This window comes from Camellia sinensis, chromosome 14 (assembly GCF_055761805.1).
Source record: "Camellia sinensis isolate YWXY chromosome 14, ASM5576180v1, whole genome shotgun sequence".
In the NCBI taxonomy this organism is placed as follows: domain Eukaryota; kingdom Viridiplantae; phylum Streptophyta; class Magnoliopsida; order Ericales; family Theaceae; genus Camellia; species Camellia sinensis.
In genome coordinates, this window is record NC_138974.1 from 28,596,134 (window position 1) to 28,617,219 (window position 21,086).

At 39.5% G+C, this 21,086-nt stretch overlaps 1 long non-coding RNA gene across 1 annotated transcript; it reads left to right on the top strand.

Annotated features, from left to right (window-relative positions):
• Positions 1-883: 883 nt before the first annotated feature.
• On the top strand, positions 884-6,028 carry LOC145807537 (uncharacterized). The gene is made up of 2 exons (XR_014350684.1): positions 884-1,005; positions 5,732-6,028. It is a non-coding gene; the product is annotated as an uncharacterized LOC145807537 (long non-coding RNA).
• The last annotated feature ends 15,058 nt before the right edge of the window (positions 6,029-21,086 follow it).

Sequence of the window (21,086 nt, forward strand, 5' to 3'; positions counted from 1 at the left end):
AGTGGCATCGTTAAGAGAATGGTCAGAGGCTAACCAGGGTCCTTTATCTCTGGTTCCGAAGTTGCTTTGGAATAATGTGGCTCCTCCAAAGGCTCAGTTTTTGAGTTGGTTGGTGTGGAGAGGGAGGGTCAAAACCATTGATATGTTGGTAAAAATTGGGTTGTTAAGTCCAACAATGGGAAATGACTGTCCGTTTTGCAAAAATGAAGCTGAAACAGTGGACCATCTATTTTTCCTCTACCCTGAGGTTTGGTTAGTCTGGTCAAAATTGTTGCTCTGGTGGGGAATAAGTTGGGTCACACCTCCTAATGTAGTGAGTATGTTGCTATGGTGGATTGGAACAAATTTCAAGAAAATGGTGTTGAATATTTGGAGACTTGTTCAGATTGCTATGCTCTAGTCTACCTGGAGGTTGAGAAATGAGTGTGTCTTTAAAGGTAGTTTGCCCAACATGGATGAGTTGAGTGAGATAGTAAAGGTAAGGGTTGGGTTATGGGTTAAGTATAATTTGTCTAGCATACACTATTCAGTGCATGATATTGTAAAGAATTTAAGCCAGATCAGGATGTGTCTGTGAGGTGCCTGGTGGAGCTGCTGTGTAGTGTTGGGCTGTAGGTGATCATCTGCAGTATAGAGGTGTAGTGTTCTTGTTTTTGGCTGGATGTTGCTCTGTAGGGTTGAAGCTGGCTGTAAGTATTGGTGGATGACAGAAGGACTTGGTGGTTGATCTGATCTGCTGGTTGGAGGAGTTGCCCTGCTATGTTGGAATGTTATGCTCAGCTGTATGGATGAAGCTCTGCTAAATGGTTGAACTAATCAGAGGTGTACTGTTCTTATTTTGGCTGTATGATGCTATGTAGGGTTGAAGTTGGCTGTAAGGCTTGGTAGATGACATAAGGGCTTGGTGGTTGAACTGATCTGCTGGGTGGAGGGGTTGCCCTGCTCTGTTGGAATGATATGCTCAGCTGCATGGATGAAGCTATGCTGAATGGTTGAACTGATCAGGTACAATGGTTTGTTTTGCATTAGAAATGGAATTTGAGCTTGTGTTAGGCCTGGTTTCTGAGTGTAGACACCCCATTTTTGACCGACCTTGAGACTCAGACGTCACCAGTTGAGCACTTGGTGATATTGCATGTTGTGCTTGTTCAGAAGTCTCAAAGTCGCGGCTGCGAGCCCTGCCTCCGGACTTCCGAACCCTCTTCTGTGCCTTGCCTCGGTTTGCGAACCAGACTCGATTTTCTTCGTTTCTTTTCCTGAGGGGAAGGAGAGGTCCCGTAGACCATCTCTCAGTGGCCGTGGGCTACATTTTGTCGCCGCAGGCCATTTTGCCCATTTCGGAGTCTGGTTTTCGGTTTTTCGAGATCGTTGGCCATGTGCCCCGGTTTGGGACCGCTTAACCATCTCCATTTGCTCTGATTTTTGGCATACATCTTATTTTCTCCCTTTTGAGGGACACTGGGGTCTGAGAAACCCACTTCGTGGCCGAACGCCACTTTCGGTGTTTAACGGGCAGTTTCTGGGGCCCCGAACTGCGTGTTTTGGCCCCCGAACATTCGTTTTGCATCGGTTTTCATTCGTTTTTGGCAGGTACCTCTGTTTCATCACTAGGAAGGTCATGGAAGGGTGGGAGGCCAGCAATTGTTTCAACAACCAGTTCTTTACTCCTCCGGCGCCCTCCGACACCCGTTTTTCGCACTTCCGGGCCAATGTTGAACACCTTGGAGCCATTTTCCTCAAACCCAAACCACATATTTGTGATGTACACACGTGGGAGGACCCTAAAAGTTCATGGCCGGCCACTAATGCTTCTTGACCCTTTTGAACCCCTCCTTCCGAGCCAATGTTGAACACCCTTGGGCCACTTTCTTGAACTTTGAACCACATATTTGTGTTGTACACACATGGGAGGACCCTAAAAGTTTATGGCCGGCCATTAATTCCATTTGACCCTTTTGAACCCCTCCTAAAATTGGCTTGTTCTCTCTCCTGTTTTAGAATTTCCAAATTCGAGCCACAGGGTTGTGAAGAGGAGACCTGGGAGGCCATCAATATGTGGTGGCCGGCCACTATTTCAAGTTGACCTTTTTGACCCCTAGCTGGCCGGCTAGGGGGGGTGGCCGGCCGGCCACCTGCAGCAAAAGTAAGGGGCCGGCCATGTTCCTCATGCTTGGTACTTTACAGCTGTGCAGCTGTTTTCCCCAGAAAATATCCTAATCCGGGGGATATTTTGTGGGTGAAAGCTTACCTCCTTTTTGCCCCACCTTTACACCCTCCTTTTGGTCCTTATAACCAGCTGCCATTGTTTATTTTGGGGGTTGGAAAAATTGTTCTTCAAGGCTATTTTTGGCCCATGAGTAATCTGTTTTTGAGCATGATGTAATCTGTGAATGTGCTTATTTTGGGCTCTTCTTCAACATTGTTGAAGGGCCCCTCACCATTTGATTCCTCCATGTGCCACTTGTAGTTATATCTCTTATTTGGCCCCCATTTTTGCATAAATTGGCAGCCTACCATGCTTTCGTTTTTGGTCATTTTACAGTTCTGAAAATAGTCTTATTTTGGTCCATTCTTCATGTTTCATTTAGGTCCTTTCATGGTTTGGGACCTCCATATGCCACTTCATGTTGTATCTCTCTTTTGGTCCCCATTCTTGCATGTTTTGTTAGCCTATCATGCTTTTGTTTTTGGCCATTTTACAGTTCTGAAAATAGTCTTATTTTGGCCCATTCTTCATGTTTCATTGAGGGTCTTTGGCCATTTGTGGAATATTTTGCATACCTCATGTTATAGCCTCTTTTGAGCCTTATTTTGCATTGCATTTCTAGCATGTTTGTACACTGTTTTTGGGTTTTTACAGTTCTGGAAATATGCTTATTTTTGGCCCCTCTTCAATGTTGTTGAAGGGCCCTAACCTGTTTGGAATTAGCAGCTGTGAGTTGCTTCATAATTTCATGTTTAGGGCCATTTTTGCATGCCATTGTTGCCCTATATTTGCTTGTTGTTTGGCCATGATTTGTACTGGAAAAATGCTTATTTTGGGGCTTTCTTGCTTCTGTCTTTTCATTCCATGTGCCAATTGTGCATGTTTGGTATAGCTATAGGCCATTTCGGGTGCCAAAATTCATGTTTCGGGACTATTCCCTGCATCGGGTGTGTTTTCGCCTCATTTCGGGGCTGTTTTCCCCCACATTTCAGTGCTTAAATTCTATTACCATGTTTGCATATCATTTCCCATGCCATAGTTCGCATTTTTGCATTGCCTCGGTTTGCATGCCCGTGTGCATGCATTTCGAGGCACTTCATTTTCATCTATCGGCATCCTATGTGAGTGTGGCTGAGGCTCTCTCATGTTGGTATAAGCCCATATCATGTTCCCATGTCATTTGCATTGCGTATGCCCTTGCCTCGATTTGCGTGCCCGTGTGCACGCACTTCGAGACACTTCATTTTCATCTATCGGCATCCTATATGAGTGTGGTTGAGGCTCTCTCATGTTGGTATAAGCCCATATCATGTTCCCATGTCATTGCATTACATATGCCATTGCCTCGGTTTGCGTGCCCATGTGCACGCATTTCGAGGCACTTCTTTTTCATCCATCGGCCTCTTATGTGAGTGTGGCTGAGGCTCTCTCATGTTAGTATAAGTCCATGTTGCGTTCTATATGCCATTTCCATGCCATTGCATTGCATATGCCATTGCCTCGGTTTGCGTGCCCGCGTGCATGCACTTCGAGGCACTTCATTTTCATCCACCGGCCTCTTATGTGAGTGTGGCTGAGGCTCTCTCATGTTAGTGTAAGCCCATATCCTATTTCCATATCATTTGCATTGCGTATGCATTTTCTCGGTTTGCGTGCCTGTGTGCACGCATTTCGAGACATCTCATTTTCATAGCATTGTGCATGCTAGGCTGTATCTTAGTTGCATTTTTGCATATCATACATATTGCATCGTGTTCGGGATAGGAGTTAGCCCGGGCACGGGAAACGAGGTGCATTTCGTACTCCGAGTGACGGAACGTGTCTCAATTCCAAGTCACCGACACTCCGGATTACCCATGATGGAGTTAGGTTTTAGCTGTGTTTTCATGTGTATCCATCCTATATTGAATTGCACATTTCGACCCCTCTGCCATCATGCATCGATATGCGTGATTGGTGGCACGAGGATCGAGGCATGCATATATCTGTGAAAATACATTGCTATGCCCCTTTCCTGCTCTCTGTTGCAGCAAAATGAAGAATCAGCAACTTTTCGGAGCTTGGCACGCTTTCCAAGAATAACTGCTAAACAGAGGCTAATTGGGGCATCCCGGTGGATTTCCGCGCAAGACAACCCGGACATGCATCATCCATCAGAAGCAAGGCAGTCCCTGGCTTGCATGCCAGTTTTATTTATTTTCTTAGTTAATTTGTTAATTAATTAGGAATTTGTATATTATTTGGACTGTAATATTTGGACTGTAATATTCTTTTATTCGGGACTGTATTATTTATTCGGACCCTCTGCGCGAGGGCACAACTGTAATAAGTGTGCGTGAGTGTGATGTATGTCTTCCAACCCCACGTCTTTCTTCCCTTTTATTTATCTGCTTATGATGGTTAGATTAGGGCATATTTAAATTAGCATACAGTATGACAGCATGTTTGCATCATTCATCTGTATTGCATGCACCGGGCTCGGCGCATCATACTAACTGCATTGTACTTTCAATTCCAAACTGAATACATGATAGTTGTAGCATTTCATATACCATGTTTAGAATAGCCGAGCCTGCTATAGTTTGCATTTTTGCATGTGTTGCATTAAGCATTTTTGTATACTTAGAATCATGCATGATTTCTAATGTAGTTCCTATTTTGGCTTGGAGTACTCGGTAAGTTCTATGCTTTAGCATCCTCGCATGCGTGTGAGTGACTGCCATGAATAGCATGCTTACCATGAGGCTATGTGCTTATGTGATATAACTGCCTGAATGTCTGTGGATAAAGGTTGGGTTATTTGAATTGGAATAATTCATCAAATGTGTGTTTTAAGCCCACTAGATAGTGGCAAAATCATGTTTTCTAAGCCCACCCGAGGGTGGCAAATCCACGTCTTAGCCTACTTGCGGGTAGCACTATCAAACCACTTTCAAATAAACAAACATGAAATGTTTTGTTCCAATTCGGGCGACCCAGTCTATGCTTATATGCTGTGTGCATCACATAGTAACCTAGGCTAATAACCGGAGTAAGGACACACAAAGTTTTCAAAAATTGATATCATGGTTAGTAGAGGCCGATCTTTGATCGGGCGAGCGGGGGTGCTCACGAAGTGACCTTCCCCAATCGTACCCAAGTTCCCGAGCCGAGGCAACTTTGGTGATGACGGACACGTGGCCTTTGGCACCGAGTCAGGGTTTCCTAAATTTCCCATTAAAAAAACATTTAGGTGGCGACTCTGTATCTGGCAAAGCAGTCCATGTTTGGCACTTCTTTTCAAAAATCTGTTTCTCAAAACGATTTGTCGGATTTGGACTCTTTGGTTCAGACTTAGAACCGTGACAAATTTGAGAGTCCTGAGCTGTAGTGACCCCAAAATGAACAGAACAGGAGCTCGTTCCTCCCGGGGCGTTCGGGGACGTCTACATCTACATGATTTTTGCTCTTCTTGCTTTGGCATATTGGTCTTGCTAATCTGTTTTGTTTTTGTGGCTGAGTCTGTTGTTTTGGTTATGTTAGCAGGAATGGAGGATGGGTCTGTTTTGGTGCTTTGCTGCTGTTCTGGCTGAAGGTGGTGGTTGAAGGTTATTCTGTTTTTTTTTTTCTTGTCTTCTTGTTTCCTTGGTTGGTCGCTCACCAACTTTGGGGGTGCTAGCAAATGATAGGATGAGCTTTTTGGTGCCAATATAGTTGGGATGATTTAGCTCATCGTGATACTTTTGCACTTTCCTTTTTTTATTGATGTATTCTATTTTGTACCTTGTACTTTACTCTTACATCAATAAAGTTTCTTTTTTTACCGATAAAAAAAAAAAGAAATATGTTTTTCTGTTGCTAAGCAAGGATGGTCAGGTTTGTCTCATTTCATTATATTTAGTAATTATGACATTATTTAATATATATCTATATATATAAGAATTACTTTGCCAAAGATAGTTTGTTTTTCATTCCCATTTTACCCTCCATTTTCTTTTTATTTTACCATATGCACAATTGTCCTCATGTGATGACTAGAACAAATCACATCTGTGTAGACGTCCACAATTATTATTTTGTCCAAACAAGTTCATTTCACTAATGTCATAATTTTTATGGTATTTATATAAGGGTTGGGCTAGCCTATGATGGATCATATTTTAATGATCCAAATCATTCATTATGTAGGATATTCTATATATATATATATATATATATATATCATCCATAAAAAATTAAATCAATCTAATAATCGTAACATTTTAATTTTGTTGTATTTATTTTCAAAAAAATGGGATGGTTTATTTTTTCAATGATCATTCATTTTTTCGTAGACACACGCGATAAAAGAAAAACACTATGATTATAAAATTAACTTAATTTTTTTCGTGGATAATATACACAAAGGACCTTATAAAATAAATTTCAGATCATCAAAATAGGACCTATGGTCCCATGCCTCTCAAGTTCTCTTAAGTTGAGATTTTTTTTTTTTATTGAAATTTGAATATGAAAGAAGTCAAACCCTATATTTAATCTTTTATTTTCTCTATTTAACCTTTTATTTGAATAGTAAAATTATATAAATTTTCTTCCGTGTTAAATAAACATTAGGCTAAAAAAAAATTTATTTTAATCTTGACTTAGAGCATCTCTACTTAAATTATCAATTTTGAGGTGGCACTTTTAAGACTAAAATTTGATATTGTTGTGGTCCTTTTGAACGTACAAAATTGAGTTTCTAATTAGTATGTCTTAATACTAAATTTGACATAGCTAAAAAAAGATATCAATTTTTTTAATTTTCATTATTTTAATAGTAAAGATTTTAAAAAATAAAAAATAAAAATTTTGAAGTAAAACCATCATAACAATCCTAAAAAAAAAAAAATAAAAAAAAAAAATTTGTACAAATAACATAAATATTTTCATCTTGATTTTACTTCTTGACATATGAAGGTTTATAAATTTGTTTAAATTGTAAGAGATTCTTCCAATGGTATAGCAAAATGATGTTAAAATATCTCTAATGATGTCTCAAATCTTTGATCCAAAGTCAATTTTAATTATACCTTCATAAAATGTAAAATAAAATAAAAATAAAAAAACTCCAATTATTTTCCAAATCTTCAAACTAAAATTTGTTAAAGTCAAATTTAGTGTGAAATTTGTCGCTTCGGTAACGACAATCATGACCATTAGTTTTATTTTTTATTTATTTTTATTTTATTTATTTTTTATTTTTAGGAATAGATGTCAAAATAACACATAACTATTGGCGTTTTTATATTTTATTTTATTTTATTTTATTTTAAACTTCCAGTACCATTGCTACTAGCACTATATAACTATTAATGTATTAGTTTTAAGGTTGCATTGTTAACATACTTTGTTTGTTTATACATTATGGATAAAAGCGAGTATAATAAAAGATGTACAATATTTTTAAACTTCCTTATTATGTGCCCTGGGCAAATATTAACAAAACTTTTTGAGTAAATCTTAAAAGGTGTATTTGTACTTTATCCTTGATTGTTTTTTCAAGTTATAATTTTGATTTTTTACTTTAAGGTAGTGTTTCTTTAATAGAATATATATATATATATATAATGGAATGGGTGTTTTGTAGAGGTTAAAAAATAATAATTCCATTCAATTTCGTCTAAGAATAATGCTTGGGACCCCCTTTTGGGGGTCACCCCCTCACCCCCCTTTGCCACGTGGCGGGTGGTGATTGGAGGAGCAGGAAAAAAAAGAAAAAGAAAAAGAAAATCTAACCAATGAGAGAGAGAGGGGGTCAAAGGGGGTGGGGGGAAAAGGGGGGATGAATCATTGTTGATCATAAAATCAACTAACAAATATTTATTATTATCCTATATAATAAAGAATAACAATTCTCAAGGTGCTTACTACCAATCACATAATCAAAAAGGATCAAACAGTTATATATGAGTAATTAAACAAACTCAAATTAAATTAAATCTAAATCATGGGTCTTAAATTAAATTCTCACCCATAAGCCAAGCATCGTCCAATTACATATCAAAGTAGACCCAACAAATCTATCAAAATCATGATCTAAACATTAAAAGTTAAATAACAAAATTCTGCTATAAATTAAACTGAACACCAATCAGTTCGTGAATTTTCATAAAGTAAATACTCATCATTTAATTCTGAAATTTTTATTCAACGTGCTAGACTCATATGGAAAAACATATAAAAATTTCATACTTTTCTGAGATCGAGAACTATTTTTAAAAAATACAAAACCGAACTATTTTCGCACAGAATTTACACAACACTCAAATTCAAAAATTTGCTCAATTAAATTATGCACTGGCTATTAAAAAAATTTTTGGGTCACTACAAGCTAAGTCTAAAAGGGTTCATTGGTTAGTAGCTCGTTGTAATTGTATGCTCATATCCGATTGCTTACGTTTTCCATAAAACTTATACTGTTTACTGGGATCTGCTTTACTACGTCCTGTATTGGCTAGTGGGCGTCTTCCTCCTACTTCATATTGCATTGGTTCTACTGGATCTTCTACTGTAGGCTGTGGATTACTAGTTCATGTTCTTTATGTTGTTTGAGGGAATGTTTGAGTATTCTGTTAGAGTTTAGGCTGAATAAAGATTGTTTGTTTACTGTCCTAGTCTTTAGGAGTTTGTTTCAATTTGCCTAGTTTATAGCAGTATCTAAGTAGTTGTTGAGTTAGCTCCTTTGATTTCTGCTAGCTGTTAGTTTGTTCCTACTTTAGTGTTATATCCTTCTTGTACTCCCCTATTTATGAATGAGAACGCAATGAATAAATTGTCTTCTATTTTAAAGCATATCTATCTCTCTCTTAAATTATATCAGTGGCATTAGAGCCATGTTATCCAATGTTCTTGTTGGTTTAAGTTCTCTTTCTTAGATTGCTTGTAAACAGTGTCCATCGATGAACGGATCTATAACGATCCCGATTGTCCCTTTACTGTTCTGTTGTATTTCTGGACTCGGTTCCGTGGAGTTGGTAGTTGTATCTATCTTGTTGTCATCCTTTAATTCCATTTGTTTGAGTTTTAGGATGTGTTGGGCATATTTCGAGCAGGTGGTTGAACGTTGGTATAAAGTCTTGTTGCCAGGTTTTTGGTCGTTCCGCTTAAGCGGGCCTTATTGCGCTCGAGCGGAGATTGTACACTCTCAGTATTTCGTGTCCCTGCAAAACTTCTACAGGTGTGATTTCTACGCTCGAGCGGGTTTCTTTACGCTTGAGCGGTCGCGCTCGAGCGGGTAGTACTTTTTGGTGTAAGTTCTGGGAGGGGGAAATCTACGCTCGAGCGGACTGGTTTTCGTGCTCGAGCGGATGTACTTTATTCTTGTGTCTTGGCACTCGAGCGGGCCTTCTTGCGCTCGAGCGTACCTAGTTTTTTGTTCTTGACGCTCGAGCGTTGTGTTCTCCGCTCGAGCGGGAATGTCGTATATCAGTTGGCAGCTGGGCATTTTAAAATCACTTTTTACATTCTCTCTCTCTCTCTTACTTTCTAAAAAGATATTTTGAAAGCTCCTCTCTCTAGAAACTCCCTTCTCTCTAGGGTTTGATCTAGTTAGAGTGTCTCCCTATCCTCTGGCCTTTGTAAAAAGTGTGTTGATCGTCGAGGGCTCCATTTTGATCCGTGAATCTTTGAGTTTGGAGCATTTTGGTTTTCTTCAACTTCCCCGTTTGAGCTCTAACTTCGAGGTAGGGATATCCTACTCTTCTTTATGAGCTTTTTCTTTGAATTTTAGCATTTTGATATGTTGGGGGTTGTTGGGTAATTTTGAGAAAGTTTGGGTCTTTGTGTAATTTTACAAAAGATGGGGTTTTATTTATATTTAAACCTATATGCATGCTTGGCATAGAGAAATGATATAGATGATGAACTATGGATGAAAGTGGAACCTTGGGGTTGTTATGTTAATTATGGGAAAATGCCCTAATTAGTTGGATAAATTAATTTGTATAATTAATTTTGAGAAATGAGGAATTGAATTGAGAGTATTCAAATTGAAAAGATTATGGGATAAACGGGTGTAGTTGGATTCATTTAATCACTCACCCAGATTGAATGTTGATAATATATCCATTTGGTGCATTTATTTCCTGTTTAGAAATAACTGCTTTGGGCTATCGGTAGAGGATAGTCTTGATTGCTGTAGACAATGCATGATGATTAGGCAAACTAAAACTAATCGATTGAGTATGCTATTGAATATAGCGGTTGGAATAATACATTGACTTTATGTATTGATTGTTTGTGTATATGATCTATGTTTATATACATTGTGTGTGTAGGGGAGGAAATAGGGGATGTACTCCACGGTTTAGGGGAAGATAGGGGATGGACCTCTAAACCGGATTGTGTGTGACATTGATACAGCACTACCATGTGTATCAAGTGTTGATTATGGAAGTGTTTAAATTGATTTGATATAGCACTAAAATGCATATCGTTATCAATTATGAGATATAGAAGTGTTTCTATGTTATGTTGATACAGCACCAAAATGTATATCGTTCGTACAGTATGGAAGTGGCTTATGTGTTATTGATACAGCATCAAAATGTGTATCCACCATGAATTTCGAAAGTGTTTTAAGATGAGTCTTATTCTCATCAAGTTATTTGGCTAAGTTTTGAGCCTTGTTTTCAAACTCAAAGTTGAAAAAGACATGGGAAATGAAATGTAACATGGACTTAATGTCATGAAACCGAAATGTAATGTATGTGGATGTAGCTGTGTTGACCATCTATCAACTGCTAATCTTTAGTCATTGTTCATAGCTGGTTTAGTGTATTTCTACTGGGTTGTGGCTCACCCTTTATGGGACATCATTTTCAGGTACAAGTAGCATGCCACCTCCAAGGACATAGCTTGGGAGGCTAGAGGCAGACAGACTGCTTTGTTATTTGCTTTCTTTTGATGTATTACATGTAAATTCAAGCCAAGGGCTTAATATGTATTGAGTTAGTACTCTTCTTTTTGTAACCAAGTGTTAACTTGGAAAGCTGTAAGCCCGTAGGGCATTTGTTTTTGTTGTTAACATGTAATACTTTTGTAAGGAACTACTCTGATGAATAGAAGAATATTTATCTTTTATACCAATGCATGTCTAAGTTGATGGGTTTTAATGTTATTATTTTGTGGGCGTTACAGATCAATTCAGCCTCAACTTTCGAGATTCAATGGGAAAAACTTTGATTAATGGTGTGTCCAAATGAAGGCGTTGTTTGGCTTTCAGGAGCTATCTGAGGTTATCAACCTTGGATACATAGAACCACTTAATTAAGCTATAGTAGCAGCACTTACTGAAGTTGAGAAGGACAGTTTGAGAGACAACAGAAAGAAGGACAAAAAGGCTTTATTCTTCCTCTACCAAGCTGTAGACGAGATTGTTTTTGAAAAGATCTCGAGTGGAACTACGGCTAAGGAGGCATGGACCATGTTGTAGAAATCCTACAAAGGCAATTAGAAGGTGAAGAATGTAAGGTTGCAAACTTTACTAGGTGAATTTGAATCTCTTAAAATGAAAGATTCTGAATATATATCTGACTATTTTTCATGTGTTCAATCTGTTGTTAATCAATTACTGGTTAATGGTGAAAAAAAGTAAAATATAAGAGTTATTGAAAAGATCATAAGATCCTTGACAGGTCGTTTTGATCATGTTGTTACTGCAATTGAAGAATGGAGGGATCTTTCCATCATGAAAATTTAAGGTCTGATGGGTTCATTATGTGCTCATGAGTACAGAATGAATCAGAGGTCAGCAGAACCTGTAGAGAAAGCATTATTTTTACAACACTCATAAAGCCAGAAGGGTTCCGGGCGCGGGAAAGGCGAGAATGCTTACCAAACACTAGGAGAGAGTAAAGGTGCTAATTACTCTCAAGGAAACTGGAAGGGACGTGATGTTCAAAATTCCACAGGTCACAAACCACAATTAATAGACAAATCTAAGGTTGTATGTTACCGTTGTCACAGGTATGGCCATTATCACTCCAAGTGTTGAACAAATTTGAATAGAAATTATAGTGCAAAAACTTATTCTACAAAAAAAGAAGAAGAACAAGAAATTACCCTCCTTATGGTGTGTCAATGTAGTAATCCCGATTTTGACCCGGTCAACTTACAGGGGTCGAGCTCGCCGAAAGCAAAAATGCAAAATGCATTCAAAATTGCTTACGAGAAAGTGTATTTCATGCTCGAGCAGACCATGTTAAATCAGTCCATAAAGGGAGATTTCATATCACTTTTTCAATTCTCTCTCTCTCTCTAAAACTCTCCAAAATTTCCAGATCTAGAGCTTCTCTCTCTAGAAGTCATTTTCTCTCTTTGATTCCTCCAAATCCGTTGGGAGTTAGACCGAAGTTCTTCATCAAAGTTGTGTAACTTCTCGAGGGCTTCATTGTGTGCGATGGAGATCGAGTTTCGACACTGTAAGTTTTGAGGTCTCATTTCATTTCTTCTTCAAAACTTGAGGTAGGAATTTTCTTAGAGTTATATATATATATTTTTGCAAGATCTATATGATTTTCAAAATCATCTTTTAATAGCTTTGAAAATTGATTGTTGATTAAAGAAGTTGAGCGATTTTGAAAGTGGGTTTGTGTCTTGTTCTTTTAAAATGATCTTATGGGTTTTGATCTTCGCTGATTGAAGAAAAGATGGTTTTGGAAAGTTTTCTTTCAAAAGATTTGAGTTGTACAGTTTTTGTAGCGATCCCGATTTCGATCCTTCTTTCATGTTTTGCCACTTCGACTAGGCAAGTCGGGGATCGAGCTACCCGGTTAGCTCGCGGGGGTCCAGGGGGCAGCGCCCCTTGGCTGGTCCGAGGGCAACGCCCTGGCAGGGTCAAGGGGCAACGCCCTTGAAGTAAAAATACAAAATGCATTCGAAGTTGCTTGTCCGCTCGAGCGGCCGTTTATGCGCTCAAGCGGAGAATGTTTGGATTCAGAAGTTTTGACCTGTCTGCGAAAGTACTGGGTTAGTCTATTTGACGCTCGAGTGGGGCATTCCACGCTCGAGCGGACCATGTTATATCAGTTCGTGAATTTGATATTTCAGATCACTTTTCAGTCCTCTCTCTCTCTAAAACTCTCCAGAATTCCAGATCGGGAGCTTCTCTCTCTAGAAGTCATCTTCTCTCTTTGATTTCTCCAAATCCATTGGGATTTAGACCTAAGTTCTTCACCAAAGTTGGTTATTATCTCGAAGGCTTCGTTTTGTGCGGTGAAGATCGTGTTTCGACACTGTTGATTTTGGGGGTTTCATCTCATTTCTTCTTCAAAACTTGAGGTAGGGATTTTCTTAGAGTTATATATATGTTTTTGCAAGATCTATATGATTTTCGAAATCATTTTTCGATAGCTTTGAAAATTGATTGTTGATTCAAGAAGTTGAGCGATTTTGAAAGTGGGTGTGTCTCTTGTTCTTTTAAAATGATCTTATGGGTTTTGATCTTCGTTGATTGAAGAAAAGATAATTTTGGAAACTTTTTTTTCAAAAGATTTGAGTTGTATAGTTTGGTGAGAAAACCTAGAATTTTTGGGGATTTTTTTTAAGAGACTGAAAATCCATGAATGATATTGGTAGTACTTGTATAGTCTACTTGCAGACATCGACTTAGGGATTACCAGAGTCGTATTTACTACCCTTGAAATAAATTGTTAAGTTTTGAACAATTGAAATTGCATGATATCATTGAGCATGATGGTTTTCAAAAGATGAAAATGTGATTATCTTCAAAAAGGGCATAACATGGCATGTGCATTTCATCTCTTGAGACTTGTATAAAATGTATATACTTTGTTAAGAATTTCCTACTGGGCTTTATGCTCACCCTACGAGATTTTTGTGCAGGAAAAGATGTGGTGATCCCACCCAATTAGGGGCGTGAAGGTATGTGTGTTGGGAGTACAATGCTCACATTTTGCTGTGACTCTGTGTGTAAGCCAAGGGTTGTGTTTGTGTGAGTTTGAATAACCGTTTGTGTAACCAGGCTCAAGCCTTGGAAACTTGTACACCCCTTGGGGGTATTTATTTGTTTATTTACTTGTTGTTGAATTAATGTATTGTTGCATGAAGAACTATTGTATCATGTAATGTAAGTTTAGAGATTTATATTCGGTTTTCCTTGAAAGAGCCATGATTGTTGTATTATCATTTGAACTAGAAATTTGGGGCGTTACAACTTGGTATCAGAGCTACCGGATTTGAATACTTGGAGCTCGTGGGAAATGGTTGTTTAACCACAATGGGTTTATCTAGCATGTTTAGGAAGTGTTATGCATTTTGTGACTATGTGATAACATGCTTATGTGACTAAATGTGTATGGGATTGGACTTTTGGGATGTTGTTTGCGCCTGTTAAATTCCATCAATATTCATTCTACTAAGAATTCTTGGTTTTTCGTTAGACGAATCTCATCATAAGAGTATAATCCGTAGGTGTTTACATGACTAAGTGCTTATGTGGGGTGAAATTTAATTGTTATATGGTAGAGTAATATATAGAATTATTGTGATCAAACGTGTAAGGCCAGTTGTGGGCATGTATGGGTTAGTGTGCTAAATTAATTCTATTGTCATTTATAGGATGTCAAGAAGAGGTCAAACCCGTGGTGGTAGAAGCGGGAGGCGTGGTAGGGCTCGCTGAGGTGTGCATGAGGTACCGGTCCATGAGGTTCCGATGCAAGAGGAAGAGTCCGGCCAAGCTAATGTGGCCGAAAAAATGGGGCAGGCGAGAATCCCAGGACAAGCAGGTCAAACCGCAATGGGGGCCCTAGCTCGAGAAATGGCAAGGGCTTTAAGAGAGTCTATGAACTTGTTAAGGGTGAAGAATCAAGCCCGAGAGAACACCGCGGAGTCAAGGGCGAGTTTCCTTACTAGAGAGTTCTTGCGAGCCAAACCGGATGAGTTCCATGGTGGTCCCGAGCCCAAGAAAGCGGGTGAGTGGCTCGAACAAACTGTGAAGACATTTGAGATGCTTCACATCGAAGATAGTGAACTAAGAGTGACTCTAGCAAGTTACTACCTTAAGGGAGACGCGGGTCAATGGTGGAAATATGCCAAGGGTAGAGTGGAGCCGACATTGGAAGCCTTTGCGGTTGCTTTCCAAGATAAGAGTTTAAAGACCTCAAACAACTAGACATGCCTGTGGACGAGTTTGAGGCGGTCTTCTCTAGTTTTTCCAGATTTGCACCAAAGTTGGTGGCAACGGAAGAACGCCATTGTATTGAATTTGAAAAGAAATTGAAAACAAAAATTATGTTCAAGCTTGTCGGAAATAAGATTCGGGAATATGACCGTCTTGTGGAGACGGCGACACATGAAGAAATTTCCATACAAGCCGAGGAGGAGAGGCTTCGGAGTTCGAGGTCTAGGGGCCAAGAGTCTCAAGGAGACTATAGGAAGAACAAGAATAGAAGGAACACCTATCCATCCCAATCCCAACCACAGCAATCTAGATCCACTTTTTCTTTGCCTAGTGCAGGTCTGGGAAAAAGTGCATCGAGTAGCTTTTTGCGTTTCAAGTGTGGCCAACCAGGTAACAAATCCTTCTCATGCCCACAAAAGAGAGGAGGGCAATTAATGTTACCACCACCTAACCGATCTCAAAGTCAGTCTCAGTCTCAGAATAAAGGTCAAGTGTTTAATTGTTATCAGTGTGGTCAGCCGGGGCATATGAAGAGAACTTGCCCACAGTTGGGAGGTGCATCTGGCGCATTAGGGTCGAGGCATACTCAAAGCCACCAGCGGGCTCAATCAGTCCAAGCTTTGCGAGTTAGTTAGGGAGCCGCTTCGGCTCAATTAGTACAACAGGCCTATGCTTCGAGAGGGGAGCAAGTCAATCAGGGGCCACAGGGGCACGTGTATGCTGTTACCGTGCCAGAGCAGTTGCTAGAATCCTCAGTTATGAGAGGTATTTTTGTTGTGTGTAATTCTTTGGCAAATGTATTGATAGACACGGATGCGTCTCATTCATTTATATCTACTGCATTTGCTTCTGCATTGGGGTTAGAGGTAGCACAGTTAGTGCCTCCACTCAGAGTAGAGTCACCTGTTGGGGGTACAATTGATTTAGACCAGGGTTGTCATGATTGTGAAATAGAAGTTGCCAAGCATCGATTTCTATTTGCTTTTGTGTTGCTAGATATGTTGAGTTTTGATGTCATTTTAGGCATGGACTGGTTGTGTTCTTACCAAGCTATGATTGATTGTTGCCGTCAGAGAGTTACGATATGCACTTTGAGTGGTGATCGTTTCTATTTTCTAGGGAACCAAGTTGATAAAGCCTTGTCGCCAGTTGTTGACCCTCGTAGTAGGAGCAAACTTAGTGGCCTTCTTGCAGCTCTCTTGGATAATGAGAGTGACGAGGCTCGTGTTGAATTACCAAGGGTAGTTTGTGAATACCCAGATGTCTTTCCAGAAGAACTTACGAGTTGACCACCTCACCGGGAGATCGAGTTCTCCATTGAATTAGTGTCTGGCACGACACCAATTTCCATGTCACCGTATAGATTTGCACCCGCCGAATTACATGAGTTGAAGATTCAGCTCCAAGAGCTTTTAAATAAGGGCTTCATTCGTCCTAGTACATCAACTTGGGGAGCACCAACTCTCTTTGCGAAGAAGAAGGGTGGGTCATTACGGTTGTGTATTGATTACCGCAAGTTGAATAGAGTTACAGTTAAGAACAAGTATCCTCTACCCAGAATAGATGATTTGTTTAACCAACTTAAAGGGTCTCGTTACTTCTCAAAAAAAGATTTGAGGTCGGGGTACTATCAGTTGAGAGTCTGGGAGGAGGACATTCAGAAAACAGCCTTTCGTACACGTTATGGCCACTATGAATTCCTTGTAATGCCTTTTGGGTTAACCAATGCACCTGCTTCCTTTATGGATTTGATGAACAAAATTTTTCGGGAATACTTGGACCGTTTTGTGGTCGTCTTTGTGGAGGACATATTGATTTATTCAACCTCCGAGGAGGAACACAAGACTCACTTGCGAGTAGTGCTGGGTTTACGTAGTGAGCACCAATTGTATGCCAAATTTGAGAAATCTGAGTTTTGGTTAATTGAGGTGAAGTTTTTGGGGCATGTAGTGTCTAGAGAGGGAGTAACTGTGGACTCCTCAAAGATAGATGCCGTACAGGATTGGGAACAACCCAAGAATGTTTTTGAAATCCGGAGTTTCTTGGGATTAGAGAAGTATTATCGACGTTTTGTAAGGGACTTCTCTAGACTAACTGCACCTTTGACTAGGTTGACCAGAAAGGGCATCAAATTTGTGTGGAGTGAGGCTTATGAAAAGTTATTCCAAGAGCTTAAGACTAGATTGACTACCGCACCGGTTTTGATAATTCTGAAAAGGGGTTTGAATTACACTGTCTATTGTGATGCGTCCGGAGATGGACTTGGTTGTGTCTTGATGCAAGAGGGAAAAGTTGTGGCCTATGGCTCATGACAATTGAAAACTCATGAGAAAAATTACCCCACCCATGATCTAGAATTAGCAACGGTGATTTTTGCTTTGAAAATTTGGAGGCATTACTTGTATGGTGAGAAGTTTGAGGTTTTCTCCGATCATAAGAGTCTAAAGTATTTGTTTTCTCAAAAATACTTGAATTTACGACAACGGAGGTGGATGGAATTTATAGAGGATTATGACTTTGAGTTACACTATCATCTGGGGAAGGCCAATGTGGTGGCCGATGCTTTGAGTCAGAAATCTGTGAGTAGTTTGGCAAGTGTGGCCATTCGGGAATGGGTTATGCTAGGTGAAATTGGCAAGTTTGATTTGCACTTGGGTGAGTCCAGCGAGAGTGCTACCTTGTTTACTTTGACTGCTCAACCTACCTTGATTAGTAAAGTCATAGAGGCACAACAAGGGGACCGTGATGTGGAATCAATCCGTGTTAAGATTTCCAATGGGAAGGAAGAGAAAGGTTTGAACGTTCACTCGGATCTGAGTGTATGTTGCCTAGACTTTTTGTTTGTACCAGAATCTTGTAGAGAGGAAGTACTTCGGGAGTTCCATCACTCACGTCTTGTGGTACACCCGGGAGGCACTAAAATGTATCATGATCTTAGTCGTCAGTCTTAGTGGAGGGGTATGAAATGGGATGTTGCTTTATTTGTATCGAAGTGCCTTACTTGTCAACAAGTGAAGACCAAACACCAAAGACTAGCAGGTTTGTTACAACCCTTACCGATAGCCGAGTGGAAGTGGGAGTGTGTTACCCTGGATTTTGTAGTTGGGCTTCCTAGAACACAATGAGGCAATGATGCCATTTGGGTGATTGTTGATAGGATGACTAAGTCTACACATTTCATTCTAATGTGCACCAGCAACTCAGTTGAACGCTTGGCAGAGTTGTACATTAGAGAGATAGTTCGACTTCATGGAGTCCATGTGACTATTGTGTAGGATAAGGATCCTCATTTTACTGCCCGGTTATGGAAAAGCCTTCAAGAGGCGTTGGGAACTAAGTTGACTCTTAGCACCGCTAATCATCCTCAAACCGATAGGTAGTCAGAACGTACCATTAAGATTTTGGAGGACATACTTAGAGCTTGTGTCCTTGATTTTAAGGGGCCTTGGGAAAGGCACTTACCATTGATTGAGTTTGCTTACAACAATAGTTACCAAGCTAGTATTGGGATGGCACCATTTGAGGCCTTGTATGGCCGACCTTGTAGATCACCGATTTGTTGGGCCGAAGTGGGTGATGCACCGTTACTGGGTCCAAAAATTGTTGGAGAGACAACCGAGAAAGTTGTTCTCATTCGGAAGAGGTTAGCTACGGCCCAAAGCCAACAAAAGAGTTATGCCGATAAGAGGAGACGACCTTTATCTTTTGAAATCGGTGACCATATGTTTCTAAAAATCTCACCAAGGCAGGGTTTAATGAGATTTGGTAAGAGTGGTAAATTGTCTCCAAGGTTCATTGGGCCTTTTGAGATCTTAAAGCGAATTGGGGAAGTGGCATATCGATTAGCTTTACCGCCACAACTTTCGGGAGTTCACAATATATTTCATGTATCTATGCTTAGGAAGTATGAACCCGACCCTTCTCATGTTCTTGATTGGGTTGACTTGGAGGTAGATGAGGATGCCTCTTACGAAGAATGACCGGTTCAAATATTAGATACCCAGGAGCAAGTGCTACGGGGCAAAACTATACCGTTGGTAAATGTGTTGTGGAGACACCATGGGGTTGAAGAAGCGACGTGGGAATGGGAGGCGGAAGTCCGCTCCAAATATCCAGATTTGTTTGAAAATGCTTAAGTTGCTTTTCTTTGTAATATTCCCTAGTGTTGAGGGAAACGTATTTAAAGTTGTTAACCACATGTTGATATGTGCATTGTTGTTTTAATCATAAGGTTGCTGAGAGTTGCCATTACTTTTTAGGAAATTTCATGTTTATGCATATTTGGGAGGTTGTTGTTAATGAGATAACCATAGTGGAAATAGTGGAATTTGGTTGAGAGTTAGTATTGTGATTTCAAAATGAAATAACGTGGCTTTGATCGCTAGAAACCCCTCTGTTTGGGTAGTTTGATTTGAAATTTCGGGGACGAAATTCTTTAAGGGGAAAAGGTTGTAGCGATCCCGGTTTTGATTCTTCTTTCATGTTTTGCCACTTCGACTAGGTCGGTCGGGGATCGAGCTTCCCGGTCAGCTCGCGGGGGTCCAGGGGGCAGCACCTCCTTGCCGGGTCCGAGGGTAGCGCCCTGCGGGGTTGAGGGGCAGTGCCCCCGAAGTAAAAATGCAAAATGCATTCGAAGTTGCTTGTCCGTTCGAGCGGCCGTTTATGCGCTCGAGCAGAGAATATTTGGTTTCAGAAGTTTGACATGTCTGCAAAAGTACTGAGTTAGTGTATTTGACACTCGAGCGGGGCATTCCACGCTCGAGCGGACCATGTTATATCAGTTCGTGAATCTGATATTTCAGATCACTTTTTCAGTCCTCTCTCTCTCTCTCTAAAACTCTCCAGAATTCCAGATCGGGAGCTTCTCTCTCTAGAAGTCATCTTCTCTCTTTGATTTCTCCAAATCCATTGGGATTTAGACCTAAGTTCTTCACCAAAGTTGGTTATCATCTCAAGGGCTTCGTTGTGTGCGATGAAAATCGAGTTTTGACACCGTTGATTTTGGGGGTTTTATCTAATTTCTTCTTCAAAACTTGAGGTAGGGATTTTCTTAGAGTTATATATATGTTTTTGCAAGATCTATATGATTTTCGAAATCATCTTTTGATAGCTTTGAAAATTGATTGTTGATTCAAAAAGTTAAGCCATTTTGAAAGTAGGTTTGTGTCTTGTTCTTTTAAAATGATCTTATGGGTTTTGATCTTTGTTGATTGAAGAAAAGATGATTTTGGAAACTTTTCTTTCAAAAGATTTGAGTTGTATAGTTTTGGTGAGAAAACCTAGAATTTTTGGATTTTTTTTAAGAGACTGAAAATCCATGAATGATATTGTTATATTTATTTTGTGTGTCAAAATAAATGGATCTCTGAAAAAAAAATTATTTATATTTATATAAATGATGAATTTCAAGGAATATGAGAATTATTGTTCATTTTGGAAATTATTATTCAAAACGTTGAAATAGTCTTGAAATGATTAATTGTTGAGGATACTTGAGAAGAGGGAATTGTGTTATTCCTTGGATGATGAATTAGAATAACAGTATTCATATTCATCTTGTGTTATTGGCATATCAATTCATTTGATTACATTAAACTTTGAAAGTTGATTTGAAAACTTACATTGAGAAAAAAATGTTGAGAAACAAGTTTTCATGGAATGATTTTGGGGTAAATACGTTGGTAAGTCTTGATAGGTGAAAGACCGAAAGCCCGCGTG